This window comes from Plectropomus leopardus, chromosome 11 (assembly GCF_026936395.1).
Source record: "Plectropomus leopardus strain MGB_pleo_1.0 chromosome 11, ASM2693639v1, whole genome shotgun sequence".
NCBI classification, from domain to species: domain Eukaryota; kingdom Metazoa; phylum Chordata; class Actinopteri; order Perciformes; family Serranidae; genus Plectropomus; species Plectropomus leopardus.
The window spans coordinates 4,211,220-4,227,741 of NC_142186.1; the positions used below are offsets into that span (position 1 = coordinate 4,211,220).

The 16,522-nt window shown below is 38.9% G+C and overlaps 1 protein-coding gene across 12 annotated transcripts in view; it reads left to right on the forward strand.

Annotated features, from left to right (window-relative positions):
* The first annotated feature begins 496 nt into the window (after positions 1–496).
* The window catches only part of adgrb1a (adhesion G protein-coupled receptor B1a), a 189,393-nt gene continuing 173,367 nt past the window's right edge, over positions 497–16,522 (forward strand). For all 12 annotated transcript variants that reach the window (XM_088084965.1, XM_088084972.1, XM_088084973.1 and 9 more), the window contains exon 1: positions 497–1,050. The gene's annotated coding sequence lies outside the window, so the exon portion shown is untranslated. The remainder of the gene's footprint in view (positions 1,051–16,522) is intronic.

Genomic DNA, 16,522 nt, shown 5'->3' on the forward strand with positions numbered 1-16,522 from the left:
CATTTATTCTTTTCATTGTAATAGATTCTCAGGCTTTTGTAATAATAATAATAATAATAATAATAATAATAATAATAATAATAATAACAACAACAACAACATAATGCAACATTTAAAAATACGAGGACATTTAAAATAAAATCTAAAAGCAAAAAACCCCACCCCCCATGCAATGTAATATTCTTTTTTATTTTCATGTTTATTTTTGCAAGGTATTTCAATGTGAGTAATTATTATTATGAAAATGAGTATTATTATTGTTGTTGTTGTTGTTGTTGTTGTTGTTGATGATGTTTTATATTTATGTCCTTTCAGTGTGCTGCTTTAGTCAGGGGCTTCTAGAGATAGACTAAACATTGCAGCGCTTTTTCCCCAAATTATTATTTTTTTTCTCATTTTTTTATTTTGAAAGATTTTGCTGGAAGTCATATTGGTATAACCTGACTCTCTTGACAGTAGCGCGAGCCCCGGGCTTCCAAATAAGGAATCCGGCTGTTGCTGCGCGCGGACACACAGACAGACAAGGACGCTCCAGAGCCGCGAGCTGGGGACGGCGGTTCCCGAGACGCGCGCGAGCCCTCTTTGATTTGCAGCTCCGGTAAACCCTCGCATTCACCTGGAGAGACTGTGTAACCCGAATATTTTGGAGAATAACTTTTTTGGGAGACAGAATTTATGGAATAACAAACACAACAACTATTTTGAAGAAAAAGGAGTTTCCCTTGATGAAGTACAGAGGAGCGGAGGACGTTTCAGTTTGGAACAATGTATGAAAACAGCTGTCGGTGAATACATTCGGGATTTTCTGAACCCATTTTTACACCGGGAAGCACAGTCGGAACTAGCGGACAGTCGGAACTCCTCTCTGAGTTTTCCACCTCTTATTTTCCCCAAATTAACATCTATTTTCCTCAAAAGAAGGCGAAATTTCCGTTTATAAGGACGTTTGTGGACTTATCCTCGGACTTATCCCCAGGCTTTTGGAATTGCCCTGTGAACGAGCTCTGACCACTGGCAGGATGCATCAAAGGGACTGCTAACTTACTCAAGGTAAATTCACATGTTCTTAAATGAATCACTTTCACTGTTTTTGACCTGTTATTGACAGCGCTGCTCTTTAAGTTTGCTGCACATACATGCTATCAACACAGCTTGTTTTGTGTTGCCTCTGCGTCTTGTTTTGGTCAGATGCGTGTTGATTTTGTCACTGTTCTTGGGCGATTTGGGGCCAAAATAGCTAAAAAAAAGACACTGTTATCACATATTCTGTATATTTTTTTCTTGCTGTGGTCTCATTTCAAATGTGGTTAGTCTGTTAGGGGAGTATTTTTTCAAGTCTCACACACCCAACCGGTATGTTGTCAGGGAGTCGCACCGCTGGTGGACAGACGCCGTCTGGGCTCCTCAGTGCGCCCGCGAGAACGGAAAAGAGCCACGTTTCTCCGGGGATACAGTGTCGCCGAACTTCGTTTAAAAATCGTCTAATTTAACACATTTATGCTCGTGCGCAAAGGTTAAACACCAGTTTGGGCATAATTCGTCACATTTTTATTATGAATGAGCGCAACTCTTCTCAGCGGCACACATGAAACACACCCAGCGGTATTTATTTCAGTCAGCACATGCATTTTAACTTTTTAAATCGCCTCCTCAGATCAATTTCTGAAGTTTCAATTCAGTCAAAACGTTGTGCTTTTTATGATGTTGATGTTGGTGATGTGATTTTGGAAAACACCAGCTGATGTGCAACTCGTAGCCTATAATGCCCAGTTTTCAGAGCAATGTTGCCTGTAGCCAGGGCTGCATTTATATGCATGCTTTTCTTAAATTGAGTTTGGCGTGTGGGTTCTCCACTTCTCAAATCTGGTGCATGGTTTGTCAGAGTTTGACATATTTTAATAAAGTAAGGTCTAGATAATATTCTTTGACATCTTAGTGGCTATAAAACAGAGTTGTTAGTGTGAAGACGGACAAAGCTAAAAAATAAAATAAAATAAAGAAACAAAAACGCTTAGTAAGCTTTAGTACCTTTTGTGTTTCTCTTTTGGCCATTTAATCTTAAATGGTCACCTACACAAAGTTTAAAGCTTGATTTAAATAAAAAATATTGCATGTGCTTTTATAACTGCTGTAATGCATGAAGAATGTGTTCAAGCCATGTCTTAGTAACACATGATGATGAAGGCAAATAATGCTCAGTGATGCTTGTGGGAGAGACCAGAGGCACGTAGCTGATTTCTTTGCAGTGGAGTAGGCAGATGAATGCTCTGAGCCTATTGCTGTGGCGCACTTTCAGTCAGCCTGGTATCACTCACTGATAGCCAGCAGTCTTATTTGCCACAAAATGGGTTGTCATTCATTGTCCCCTTCTGGTGCAAGGAGCCTCCCTCAGCTCTCCTTGTGCTGCAGTAAGACTCACTAATGTCCAATTTATGGCATGCTGCAGGCACAAAGTGATGGGGTTAAGACAGGCAGGGTGGGCTGCTGTTTTTTTGGCAACTTTCAAAACAGTATTTTGGTTGGATTTTGGGTTAGGGAGTTTTTTTTTTGCCGACTTCGGCGTTGTTCCTTGTTTGGTTGACATTATGACAAAAAATTCTGGTGGTAATTTCGCTCAATTTCAGGACATTTTCAGAGCATGCTATTGAGGGCGCTATAAAAACACATCAGCCTGTCCCCTTGGATGAGACAGGTTAAATTTCCATTAGCTTTTGTGCTGAACTGATCACTGCTGATTTATAGTGGCTTAATGTGGGCTTTCCTATAAGAGGACAGAGCTGAAAATGCAGAGTCACACTGAGTGTTTTCATGGAAAAGTGTGTATTTCAACAGGTGAGGATGAGGTTTTCAGAGTATGGCAAAGACAAAGCAAACCAGCGAATTCAGCTCTTGACACTGAATGTGCACAACTTTATATAGACGCTAATGTTTTGGCGCATATATGCTTTAATATATCGCCAGTGTTAAGATGTCATAGTTGATTGATATAGTGCGTAATTTTAATTTGATACATCCAGACCCATTCAATAGTTGATATAAAAACCATCAAAAAGAAAGTTTAAACTATTACAAGGCATGTTTGGGTTAGCTGCTCTTTAAAGCAGTAAAACAGTGGATATATATTCAGAGGTAAGGATATTTTAGGTATTAAAAGGTCAAATTATGTTAAAAGCACCCTTTTTATATTGATACCAATGGTCCCTCTGTGTATTTTCTTCTATCTACTGTTAAATGCAACCCTTCCCTTTACTAATGCATCAACCACCTAGGGTTATATGTAAAAACTCCATCTCCATCAGAGAAAAACCTGCAGAACCCATTGGCATTCCCAAAGGTGTAGATTTTGTTGAACGGGACACATAAGAAACGGGGGAGGGTAGGGGTTCCCCTCCAGAAAATGTTAGCATCAAACATCTAATTTCCTGCATTCAGGTGAATTTTTACGCACCAATTTGTGCCTTTCCTGCAGCAATACATGGTGGAAATATCTTGAATTCTATCATAACATGGCCATCAGTGTTTCCCACTAAAAAAGCACATTTTTTTGCTTTCAAATCTTGTACGTGTCCCCTTGTATCATTCTGTGTCCCCTCTCTAAATTCAGATGTTTTTGCGGGTCTGTGAATGCAGCGCAGGCAAAGTTCTCCATGAGTTATTTTTTTCCCTCGGCAGCAGTTTGAAACTTTAAGGGTAGTTAATTGTTCAGTATGTGAGTTCAGAGCTGATCAGATCTCATAAATGGATGAGAGGAGCAGCAGCTGCAAGTAGATGCAAACTTTTAGACTCAGCAGAATGAAAGTTTCTCTTTAAATGCTCCAGATGTTCTACTGCACCATCTGTGGCCAGAGTACACTCTGCACACAGACAGTGTGGTGCATTAGTTAAATGAATGGTATATATATTTCAATCCCATCCTAATCAACCCTCCTGCTCCAAAAATAGAAAATCTATTCATGGCAGTGCACATTTTAATCATGGCAGACCGCCAAACATAAATTAATGTGAGAGAAATCCTGTATAAGTCCTCAATTACTTTTAAACGTTTAAAACATGGGAAATTTGCAGTGAGCAATTCAAGAAAATAATGACCTCAAAATTAGCAAGAAATTAGTAAAAAAAAAAAAAAAAAAAGCACAAGAAAGTTACCTGAAAATTTGGAAAAACAAACAAACGAAAAATAAAAGAAAGGAATAACAAACTAGACTTGAAAAAAGTGCATAAAAATGTATGATAATTGTGTAATAAAATTTTAAATATGTAATCATGATAATTATAAATATAGTTTTCCCTAGCTTTTTTTTCTTTTTCACTAAACATTTTTCCCTAGCTTTAAAAAGTTATAAATCTACTAATTTCTTGCAATTTGTGGAACATGTCTACCATGTTGCTTACTGCTTTTTCCCCCATGTTTTTGGAAGAAATTGCACCAACTTGCTTGGGTTCAAAGGTTTGAGTTTTCATGAAAGGCATCTGAAAGCAAGGGGTTAAATGTATATTTGACCTCTCATGAATAATAACATTTTGAAATCAAGGCCCTGCAGATGTTAGTCCCACATCAACTTCCTGTCTATTATACTAAACACATAAAATCAACAAAGAAATAGAGAGGCCACCGGCCTAACCCGCCCATGGGTATTTATGGTGTTTCCACGATATTTTGTTGCAAGAAAAGTCCATTTTTGTCACAGTGCCATTAAGACCTGCCCAAACACTCTGAGGACAGTCAAGTGTACAGGACATGTCCACTGTCTGACAGCACATGTATTTCTGGGACAGTGCCAGGTTTCACACACACACACACACCCACCGCCCCCCACCGCTCAGCCCCAGGTATGAATATTAGCAGTCAACTGTTTTATCCCCAAGAAAGAGAGCAGATAACATAAATAGACTCAACAGTAGTGCCCTGACAGGCACGGCTGGCTCCGAGTCACGGGGATGAGGCAAGCCGGCAACACAACACAGGCCTTTTCAGAGGCATTCATGCATGTTTTTTTAACCTAGATGTCCTCCTTTGTTTCTGCGTCTTACATCCTACCGCTGCTTTGGAAAATACCCGCGCTGTCAACTCACTCGCCCTTCCCCTCCGTCCTTCTCATCCTTCTGATCACTCCCTCTCCAAACAAGGCTGCAGTGTCCAAGGCTGTGTGCTATCAGAGAACCTCATATCTGAATTTGTGACATCAGAGGGAGGAAGAGGAGGGGAGGGGGGACAGAGGGAGTCATTGAAAGAGGGGAGATGAATAGATGGGTGATGAGGAGACAGTCAGCGGGATGATAGGAGATGGATTAAAGGCGATATAGAGAGGGACTGTAGACACAGGGCTGGGTGACATAGACAGGCAGTGCTATTCTGCTGCCTGGGAGCTTCACAGATCGCTTTGTGTGTGACACTCACCATGCTTTGGAGTAAATACACAGCAATCATTCTGCACAGACAGGCTAGTTGCACACAAATACACAAAAAAAAGCCACTTGAAAGGTGAAATATGCCAATATCCAATGTCCTGAAAGTTCCTAATGGCTTCTCGACAGCACTGTGGGGAGAAGATCTTTGCTTGGAGGTTCACCAGATCATGCTTTCCTAATTAGGACGAAACAAGGAGCTTGGGAAAGGTGCTTAATGAGGCTTGGCCAATGTGCGGAGTGAGACAGGAACTTAGGCTGACATTCATCTAACAGCCACAAAGCTACACCACAAAGAGCCTAAATGGCTACATTCACACCTCAGCCCTCATGCTCAGCTCTGAATCGTTGTTTACTTGCAATTGCTTTGGACGATTATTCATATGGAGGATGGAATTTGTGTGCGCTGCCAATATGAGCGGATGTAGGTGTTGAAACAGACATGCAAAGTACCTGTGAGGAAATGTAGCACCTAATTGCTTGGCTAGTCATCTAGCTAACAGAGGGAGTTTTTACTTTTAATAAGAGGTTGACCAATTGATTGCTTTGGCTGATTGGCTGATTGATTGATTGATTGATTGATTGATTGATTGATGTCGGTATGATAGGTGCAGAACTTGGCTCTGATTGTGGCTGATGGCTGCGCAGCCTCCTCCAGTCATGCAGGGACGTACATCAACCAGAGCTGAAGAGTGTTAGGGAAGGGTTGCTTTAAATGCAGCAAAAAGGAGCTGATCAGTGGATGACATACTGTTCTTTCTTTTAACGTGTATTTGCATGACTTTTTAGCTGGACTACAAACATGAAGACCTATAAATATGAATGTCTTTGGCTGAATGATTGCCACCACTTCCTGTTTCAAATTAAAAGCAATTAAGAGCATTCCAACGTATTCACATCCCAGGTAGTCACATATTGCCACAGTGGATTTCCGAGTCTACATATTATGCTGTAGATGTTCCTCTGCATCTGTTCTTTAAGTTCTGGGATGCTGATGCCATGATGTCAACACAAGCACATGTTGGGATTACGCTGCACATGGTTATGTTTATGCAACAAAAGCACATGGCAACCAATGCTGGGACATCAACAAACACATATGCTGGCATTGGCGGTTAGGTTTAGGCAAAAGAGGCACATGGTAAGGTGTAGAAAAAACCCCAAAGACATTCAGTTTAATTTACATTCATATTAACTGACATTCAGACAGGAAGAGAACACTGGACTCCTGCATGAAAGTCTGGGGTTTGTTGGATGAGGTATATCATGCCATGCAAAAGATGGCTCTTAGCATTGGGTTTTTATGCCAAAGCACAGCAAAAATGGCTGTATTTGACAATGTTGGAATGAGAACGGGCTGAGCATTCATACACTGACCAGCCATTTAGTAGGTTTAGACTTAATCATGTTTTAGTATTTTTTAAAAAATACAAAATTAATCCACTATAATTAGTTTTGCATTGAAACTCCACAAATCAAAGTAAAGGTAATGACATAGTGTATCCAAAAATATACTCAAGTTGACCGTGAGGGAAAATAATAGTTTAAGTCTCAAAGTTTTAAAATAAATATCCAGTCACTCCCAACTAGATTTGTTTTGATGTTGAGATCCATATTTTTTATGAATTACTTTGAGTTTGATGTTTAGCTCTAGATCTATATATTTATTTAATGACTTTTTCTTGGGTATTCAGTGATACGTATTTATTCATTTATTTAGATATCTATTTATTTGACTTTGCCCGATCCGTTGAGCAGTTATCCAGTTTCTGATAAAGTCAAAGACTGTTCATTTCTGAGTGGCAGTTTTTTTCATGAGGTGGTGGAAATTGGGTGAATAATCTGCTATTGACGTTTTTATGCTCCAAACTATTGGCCTTTGAAAATCCACTATCAGTCGACCTCTACTGTTAATTTAGAGCTAGGCAATATGGAGAAAAGCATCTTTCCCTATATTTGTGACAAAACATTTTGATATTGATATTAAGATATTTTAGGGTTGACTATTGGTGCATGAAAAAATATTTACACAATGATATTTTTGATAAATAATCTTCAGTAATGTGGATATAAGGACTACGTTAGTAAAGGTACATCAGAGAGCAGCAAGAACAGTTGGGTATCAAATCACTTTATTGTAATTGCAGCCTTTAAAATCAGGAAAAGACAATATTTATGAAATTGCGATATTCAGAATCCAAGACGATAGTCTCATATCACGATGCCCTATTTCAATGGTAAAGTTCAATGAGTTAATACGTCACCAACAAATTTCCTGTTCAGATGAGTGACATCTGAAACATTACATGTTTGGACAGTATCGTAACTGAAACCATATTTCCCAGAATCAACTTTTTGTGTTAAGATCCAACCGAACTTTAACCACTGCAGCAGCCGACCAAAAAATGGTAACATGAATCATTTTTGTAGCAGTTATTTGTAACAGTTCTGGAAGTGATTGGGAAACAGTATCATCTTACCAATAAAAGTGATATGGACCCTTTTTTAACTGCAGTATGAATTGATGTAGTTCATGGTTAAATTGAGAAGATTTACTGGTTAGTTGAATTTGCTTGTAAATTTGAAACAATGCTTGGTTTTTTTTTGAAGAAGTATGCATTTACTTTTACGAGACAGTAGAGTGGCAGGAAACATCCGGAGGCAGAGGTGTACTTTTGCAACATGGCTTTCAAAAAGACTACAACCATGAAAGGTGGAGCTACATAGTACTAAGACCCCAAGAAACCCCCAAATTTTAAGCTGTTTTGTTTGAAAATGGTTCCATCAGGCATAATTGTTTCTAATGTGCAATTTTGTAATGTCATGTCAAAGACTCTCATGCAGTGTGATTAGACAGTTTCTTGTCAGGATGAAACTTGCCAGGAAGTCAGAAAACATTAATTCCAAACAGATACGATTATATATTTTACCTCTGTTTATTTCTCTGCTCATTCATGAGTGAAATGACAACAGCTGGAGCTGTGGAAGTAACTCTTTGATCACTTAATCATTCCTGTTGCTAAGGTATAAAAGCTGGGTGAGGTGCTACATGGTGCCTTTTGTTTGGAGATAACTGTCGAGAGAGCAGCCAAGCATTAACTGAGCTTTACGCTGGCTGGTTGACAAAGGTATTTATATGCATTAAAATACAATACATGTATCTTCCAGCATCAGTGTGGCCAACTTGTCTCTGAGCCCAAATCAAAAATGTGTAGATTGTCCAATGTTTTGCGAAAGTATGTGTTTAAAAATAAATGCACTATAAAAAATACCAAACTCTTATCTTGCACGGACTTTCAAAAATAGGAATTGAACCACCCCCTAACAGCCTATTTTTTTAATGTAGAGACACAATTAGTTAGTTTATTGTGAGAAGAAAACAGCACAAAAAGTGCAATTATCACAGATTTAAAGGTGGTGAATGGTAACATTAACTCTCTGTTTAGGAAACCATGAGGTGCAGCACTGATCACTGATTTATACCAGTCCTTCTCAAATTGTGGGGGGGTGCAGTGCGATGCCAGGGGGGCACTTGTAACCCCGGGGAACATGCTTTTTTTTGCCAGACTAGAATAGAGTGTAATTGCACATCCTTGGCAGTAGGTGGCAGTGGCGCTCTCATTGTCAGAGTGTGTGCAGGGAGTATTAGCTCTATGGTATAGGGTTTTTTTTGCACCGAGCATGCGCACACACAGCACAGAGCAGGAGATATGAAGTGCAGTGAACAAACCCTCAAGAGACACCATGGAAAAATATTGAACAGGGATGAAAAGAAAGGCGGAGAGAGACGGAGATAATGAGACAAACGAAAGTCTCCTGAAAGCTAAGACAAGGAAATATGACGAAGCATATGTAGCGCTTGGCTTCACTGTGACTACGGTGGGAGACGAGGAAAGACCGGTGTGTTTACTGTGTCTAACAATGTTGGCAGCGGACAGCATGAAGCCAAATAAATTAAGGCGTCACTTAAAGACATTACACCCCAATCACGCTGATAAGCTGCTTGAGTTTTTTCAGTGAAAATTTGTCGAATATTGCCAACAATCATCCCGCTTTGTAAATGCTACTTCAGTAAACCAGCGAGCACTGTTAGCATCATATAAGGTGGCGTACCAAATTGCTGAGTGCAAAATCCAATACGAGAATCCAATCGGACAGTTCTTGACCACATAAAAGCACAGGTGTAAATGTCCAAATGCTTTGAGGACTGATTTTGTTCCAGTTAGCCAAACCACCTCCAGAGGTGGTCAGGGATGCATAGTGATCAAATTGAACACAAGGGCATTTTTAATTCTCTTACAGCAAAATGGTAAATATGAAATCAGGCCTGACTGTTCCAAACCAGTGAGGTAGCAGCCATAAGCAAATTAGCATGTTAAACTACTAGCGAGAAAGCAGCAAGAGAACATATTAATATTCAAGACTCACTTATTGATGGAGGCAAGACAAGAACAAGTTTCTGCTTTCAATTTGATCCTGTGAAAGTATACAAGCGAAAATTGGAAATTCATATTACAAACTATCCATTTATGAAGCTATGGCTTAGCAAATGCTTGGGTACAGCTTCAACCGTTTGGTTGTTTGAGCTGGACAGAGTGAGCGCATTGCAGTCAGATCTTAATGTGGACACTGGAAATGCATATAGAATGCTCAAGGGATGACATTTATACCGTAGATAGATGCAAGTGGTATCGGCCTGGTTCCCCACATTACCATATTTACACTACCATATTCCCGGCATCTGACCAAAAACTTATTCAAAAAACCTGCTGACCTTGAGATGAGAAAAGCGGGAGTGCCAAAATGCTAACTTATCTCCAGGTTTTAGGAGTCATTCCTGGGGCACTCTATTAATACCAGGTTATACTTTCTGCCTCTCTACTTAAAGGGCAGAGTGCCTTTTGCATTGTCACTGAACATACTTGAAAGATGCACTATGCTAGAGGTGTACCACATGGATGTGTACTCAGTCCTCTTTAGTTTATAATTAACATCCTTTGCGTAACAAATGACACCATCAGTTACTGCTCAGCCTTAATAATTAGCCGCAGTTAGATTTTAAAAGTGTTCAATCTCAGACCCTAAGCTGCCCTTTAATCCTGACTAAGGAAATTAAATGCTGTTTTTGGGAAACAGTATATTATTCATGCATAACAGGTAGATCGCAACATCTCAAGGGAGCTTGCTTCCTTTGTTCATTTCTCAGGCATTTTATTAACAATTGCCTATTTTAAACTACAAGTGTATAGTCTATAAATTCATTGTTTTAGATACTACTACTGCTTCTTTTCCTCCCTTTTTTCACATAGTACCCTGAGATTTGACACTGGTAGCAAATTTACAACACCTTACAGTGATTTGTATGCTGTGGTTGGATGGCCATCTCTTTATATGCAGAGATCAATTCACTGCCTGACATTTATTTATAAGGCCATCCTGAGGTTGTCTCCATCTTCCTCGAGAGTCTTTATGGCTCTAGTCTTTGGGCATCAGTACGGTTTAAGGTCAAAAGACTCTTCTTTTCTGTGTTTGAACTGAGATTTGAACTGAAATGGGTAAAAAAGTATACAGGTTTGTTGTTGCCTGGAATTACTGACAAACAGAGATTTGAAATAAAAACAAAACAGAGTAACTCAAGGTAAATCCAACTATGGCTTACCGTCTAAAACGTGAATAATGGCTTTTTAACTTTTATCTTATTTTATTTCAATTAAAATGTTTGTGAGATCCTGTATATTTTAGTTTTCTCTTTATTCTCTAATTACATGTCTTGGATAGGTCAAAGTTGGAATCTCAGTAGACTTTTTTTCCCTGGTTTCACTCTCTTTAAACATTTAACTAGTTCTGAAAATATACTTGCTCTTAGGCTAAGTCCGAGCCTTCAGGTGACGTTCGGTATCTCTAGGCAAAAATATCCCTTTTGGAAAAAGAGTAATTCTTTTCACAAGTGTAGAAAGACTTTCCTTTTGTTACAGTGGTAGAGTCAGACCAATGACTGTCATTCTGGACTTTTGTTAAAAGTCAAATGGGCTATAACTTAACTAAAATAATTAAATATCAATTCTGATTATTGGCAAAAAAAAAAAAAACTCGGTAAAGGTTTTTTTTGCTCATACTAGTTGGAACCATAGTTGTGTAGTAGATGATACTGTATGTCAGGATCTGAGCTGCATCGCTCTGAGTCAAGGTCTTCAATTAGCAGGCTTCTCTTGGCTGTTTGCTATTTTTATCATCATGTTAGCAAGTGTGTGAGAGAAGCAGAGGAAACACCTTCACACCTCAGTCTGTTCCTCTGGAATCCTCTAATGACGAAAAAACCCAGCAGCCAATAGATCACAAACCATGAGACTGTATGAAGACTTTATGAAAGAACATTTAACACCTTCAGTGACAGATTTGTCCTGCAATATATTTGATGCCATTGCTTTTGAGGGAGTTTTACTTTCAGAGCACTTTTTCCACGTCATGATGGCTTTCTCTTTATGATTTTCGTTGATTAAAAACACAGTTGTTTGTGCCTTTACACATTACTGACTGAGATGTAGTTTTGCAACTCTACACACACATTTGCAAACAGGGGCATTGTAGGGAGTGGGAGTGGGGGGCCTGAAAAGCCTTGGATGAAAAATTTGGTAATGCCATAATTAAATTAAAATTGGCTGAATAAATGGGTTTAAAGACTGAACTTTGTATAAAAAATAGCTCAAGCTGTCTGAGGCCCCTGTCCAGGTGCAAAATGTTTTAGTCCGCCCCTGCACTTGTACTCATCTTAAAACACAGCTACACCCTTCTAAATAAAGGTGCTTACTAGAACCATACAGGATTCTATGGCTTGCTCCCATAGAAGCACCCTTTTTGGTTCCCTGTAGAACCTTCTTATTAAAGTTCAAACTAGAACACTTTCAGAGGCATCAGCTGAGAACCCAACATGGAGGGTAATGCCGAACCCCAATGAAATGTTCTACAGAAAACACTTGCAAAACAATTCTTGAGTTATGTAATGGTTCCACCCAAAACCCTCTCTGTGTGTTCCATGCAGAAACTTTCCTCCCTCTAAGAGTCCTAACAAGAACCCACCCAGGGGATTCTACAGAGAACCCTTTTGTATTCTAAGGCTTTCATCTAGAAACCATCCAAGGGGTTCTATTGAGAACCCTTTCATATTCCAAATTTTTCATCTAGAAACTACCCAGAGTGTTCAATTGAGAACACTTTCATATCCCAGGGGTTTCATCTAGAACCAACTCAGGGGTTCTTCCTAAACCCTTTTATGTTCCAAGGATTTTGTCTAGAAACCACCCAGAGGGCTTTAAAATAGAAGTACAATACATTAATCATAGATCTCTCTTCCACTAACCAACGCAGTGATGTTCACTGTCATGGCTTTCATCAAAAAAACATGGAAATTAGGAAAAAAAGAAAGAAAGAAAGAAAGAAAGAAAGAAAGAAAGAAAGAGGAAACTGACTGTGGGATTTTCTTTTTCAAAAAGTATGTAGAGACATAGACCATGAGAGGAATGGCGAGGGGCCCACAGAGACTGCTTATGCAGAGGGCCCAACATTTGGTGCTCCAAACTTGCTTGCAAATAGTATCTATAATATTGGCCCCATATGTTTTCAGTTTTCCAAGTTTGCCTTATGCTATGACTATGGACTTTTCCACAAACTTTACTTTCTAGTTGTTTGATTTGAAACTCAAAAATACCTTTAACAGCATTTTCAGTGGTCACACACTAAGTGGTTGGAGTCTACTCACAGGCTTCTGTTAATACTGAGACACTGTGAAAGACGGTGGGAGCAGATGATACCAAGTGTGTGCTTCATCTTAATTATCACACCACCAGTCATGAGTTAGAGTACAGGTAGTGTTTCTGTGCTTGTGCTGAGGCAAATCACACAAATTAAAATACCTGCACTGCTTGTGACTGAAAATAATGACAGACTTGCTGCCCTGAGAATTAGTGAAATAATCTAAATTGCAGGCCTTTTATAAAAATGTCATTCCCTTCATTTGAGGTTTCTTGTAAGATTCTTGTGAAATGTAAAATATGAAAAGCTGCTGACCTTAAAGCAGAAAGGTATGCTATATGCAGACGCATCGCAAATACTCTACACTTTGATTTGAATAAAATCTTAAAAGAAGCCCAACTTCTCTTCACAGAAGTGCCAGCTCTTTCACTCAGACATGCTGCGAGTTGAAGAAATGCCACCTAAAATTAGTCACATGCATGTAGGCATGTTCATGGCATTTCCCCCCCTACGCACATACTGTACATGGACACCTTGCTTGAGAAATCACAGATGGTTCTCTCTGCTTCCCCCACAGCTTTCTCAGTGGTGTCGTGACCCTCTTTCTGGCTGAAAATATGAGTTCTTGTTAACACATTATGCTGTAATTTCTTGTACTTTTTTTTTTAAACTCCTGGCACTTAAGTGATTAATTCATTAAATATTCATAGCTCCATGCATACTCTAATAGCCATGGTCAGAAGCTTTTTTTATCATTTATTTTTTTAATAAATCATCTCAGCGATTCAGTTTGTGTCGCCATTTATAAAATTATAACCATATGTGCATCAATCCATGCATATGCATTTGCATGTTGCCTCTGTTTGATGTTGGTTTTAGAATATCTCAATAAAACAGACATAGGTAGTCTTATAGTGCGGGGTGAAATGATCTTTTCTTTATCCTCTGTGATGAGACTGAAGGAAATCTTTGATCTGAAGTGGCTAGATAATTATCCGTAGCTGAGCCCTGATTTCCATCTCTATTCAGCTCTCCCCTGGAAGCTCCGTAAGCAGCTATCAACAGTGGAACTAATCAGGGTTATTACTACTCTCCCCACTGCACGGCACACTTCTCCAGATGTGGGGTCGGCTTCACCACTGCTGCTGCTGTTATACATGTTGATGTTGTGCAGTACTTTATGTGTTTGCTAAAGCCTTGGCCCAATACCGGAATTTAATTAAACATAAAATTGGACCAGTAGACCTGTTCTTTAGCACAATTTGGGAGCATTTATGTGACAATTTTTTATCAACAGAGGTTTGATGGGAGAATTCATTATGGTTAAATTTCGTCTGCAGTGAAGTCTGCCCAAACCTGTCCCAGCCTTTTGACTGCTAACCCTTCAAAATCTGGATCAACATCAATTTTGTTGTGCTTTATTCAGAAGCCTTTTACTCATTTTTAATCCTCTGAAACCTGAGAAAAATGGTTTGATTTATTTTAAAAACATGGAGGAGAAGCAATACGCCACTTGTAAGAACTGTCTGGCAAATTGCAAAAAAAAGTAAAAGATGACAAGAAAATGACCTGAAAATCAGCCAGGGAGGGTCATTAGATATTACAAAAGATGGAAAAAGTCCAGAAAACATGAATTATTATGATAATATATTTTCAATTTTTTATTTTATGTTGTAAAATTTATTGATTTTTTTTAAATTAGTATTTTTTTAACCTCTTTAAGGACAGTTTCTCCTGTTTGTTTGATTAAATTTTCCTATTTCTTTTTCCTTTTCTTATTTTCAGGTAATTTTCAACTTTTTACGCTTTTTATACTTCTGACAATTTCTTGCTTTTTTCGACCATTTCTTTTTAAATTGGTTATTACCTCCCTTCCAAGTTTTTGATTTTTTGAAATCCAGCGCATATGTTTAGGCTTCAAAGGGTTTTAATAGAGAGGAAAAACTGGCAAATTTATAAAGAATACATTTCTACCATCTAATATTTTTTACTAGCTCTATTTCCTTGGAGGGCTGGGCTTTGCCTTTAACAGTAACTCTTTTCAGTTAACAAGAACTTTATCATTTAGTGATAGTGTGACGTTTGAATTTTCTAGAGTGAACCTAAAAATACAGAATGCAAAAGGTAGGCCCCACCTGCGGCTCAGACTAGTCCATGTCCAATTTAATGTTGGCAATGTATGGTATATATGTCTCAGGTCTAGAGCTCCAATTGACACTTAAAAAGAAAAAAAAAATCCCCATGGTTGCAGTGTGTTGCTGGTGTTGTTAGTGATACCTAGATGTCATCTGTTGAAAGTGACAATCTGCAGCTCAAGGCCAATAGTGGAGTGATAAAGTTTGAACATTTTGATGTAGTTTTGATCTACTGTAATATCTTACGTACGCCTTGTTCATTGTGCTTCTCTTGCAGTTACATTCTCCCAAAACAGATGTTTACGAGGGCTTAGCTGTCACTGTCGCTGTCATAAAAAGCTTGGGATTTCTCCTAACGGAGGTCCATATATCCAAAACACATCTGGTGGCAATTTATCTTCTCTTAGATAAACGTCTTGGTAAACTTTTTGAATCCCCAAAAAGGAAAACATGTGGCCCTGAAGTGCTGACTGTCCAATCTGCCGTTGTCAGCTGTGTTGTACAACAGCTCTGCTGAAGTGAAGCATTTATTTGTGACCCCGCCATGTTCCGCCTCATTACATCTACAATGTTGTTTTTCTCCACTTAGAGGACGTTGCAGCTGGATACTGAGCTCGGCATATTTTGTCTACTTGAGCACTTGTTAATTTGCTGTTATGCTCTTTCATGTGGAGCTAATGGTGGACAAAGAAAGAGAGAAGAAAAAACAAGCAAGTGCAGTTTGAGAGATCTTCATTTTTCCTGTCCTCTCCCAACTGGATCCCACCAAGGACCTGACCCAGTGTTTCCCACAGAATTTAGCCAGTTAACCTCCCATCTTATAATGCCTCCACACTGTCGATAGCTGTAGCCGGAAGCATTATGTTTTTAGGTTGTACATCTTTATGTTTTCATGTCCATATGTCCATATGTCCATATGTCCGTCCCATTCTCATAAATCTTACCTCAAGATTGCTTTGAGGGAATTCAAATTTGGCACAAGTGCTCACGTGGACTTTACGATGACCTGACCTGATTTTGGTGGTCATACATCAAAGGTCAAGGTCACTGTGACCTTTCTCATACTTGTTAATGCGATATCTCAAGAAGACCTTGAGGTAATTTATTTAAATTTGGCACAAATGTTAATTTGACTGAAGAATAAACTAATTAGAATTTGGTGGTCAAAGGTAAAGGTCAAGGTCACTGTGACCCCACAAAACATGTTTTATGGCATAACTCAAGAATTGTCT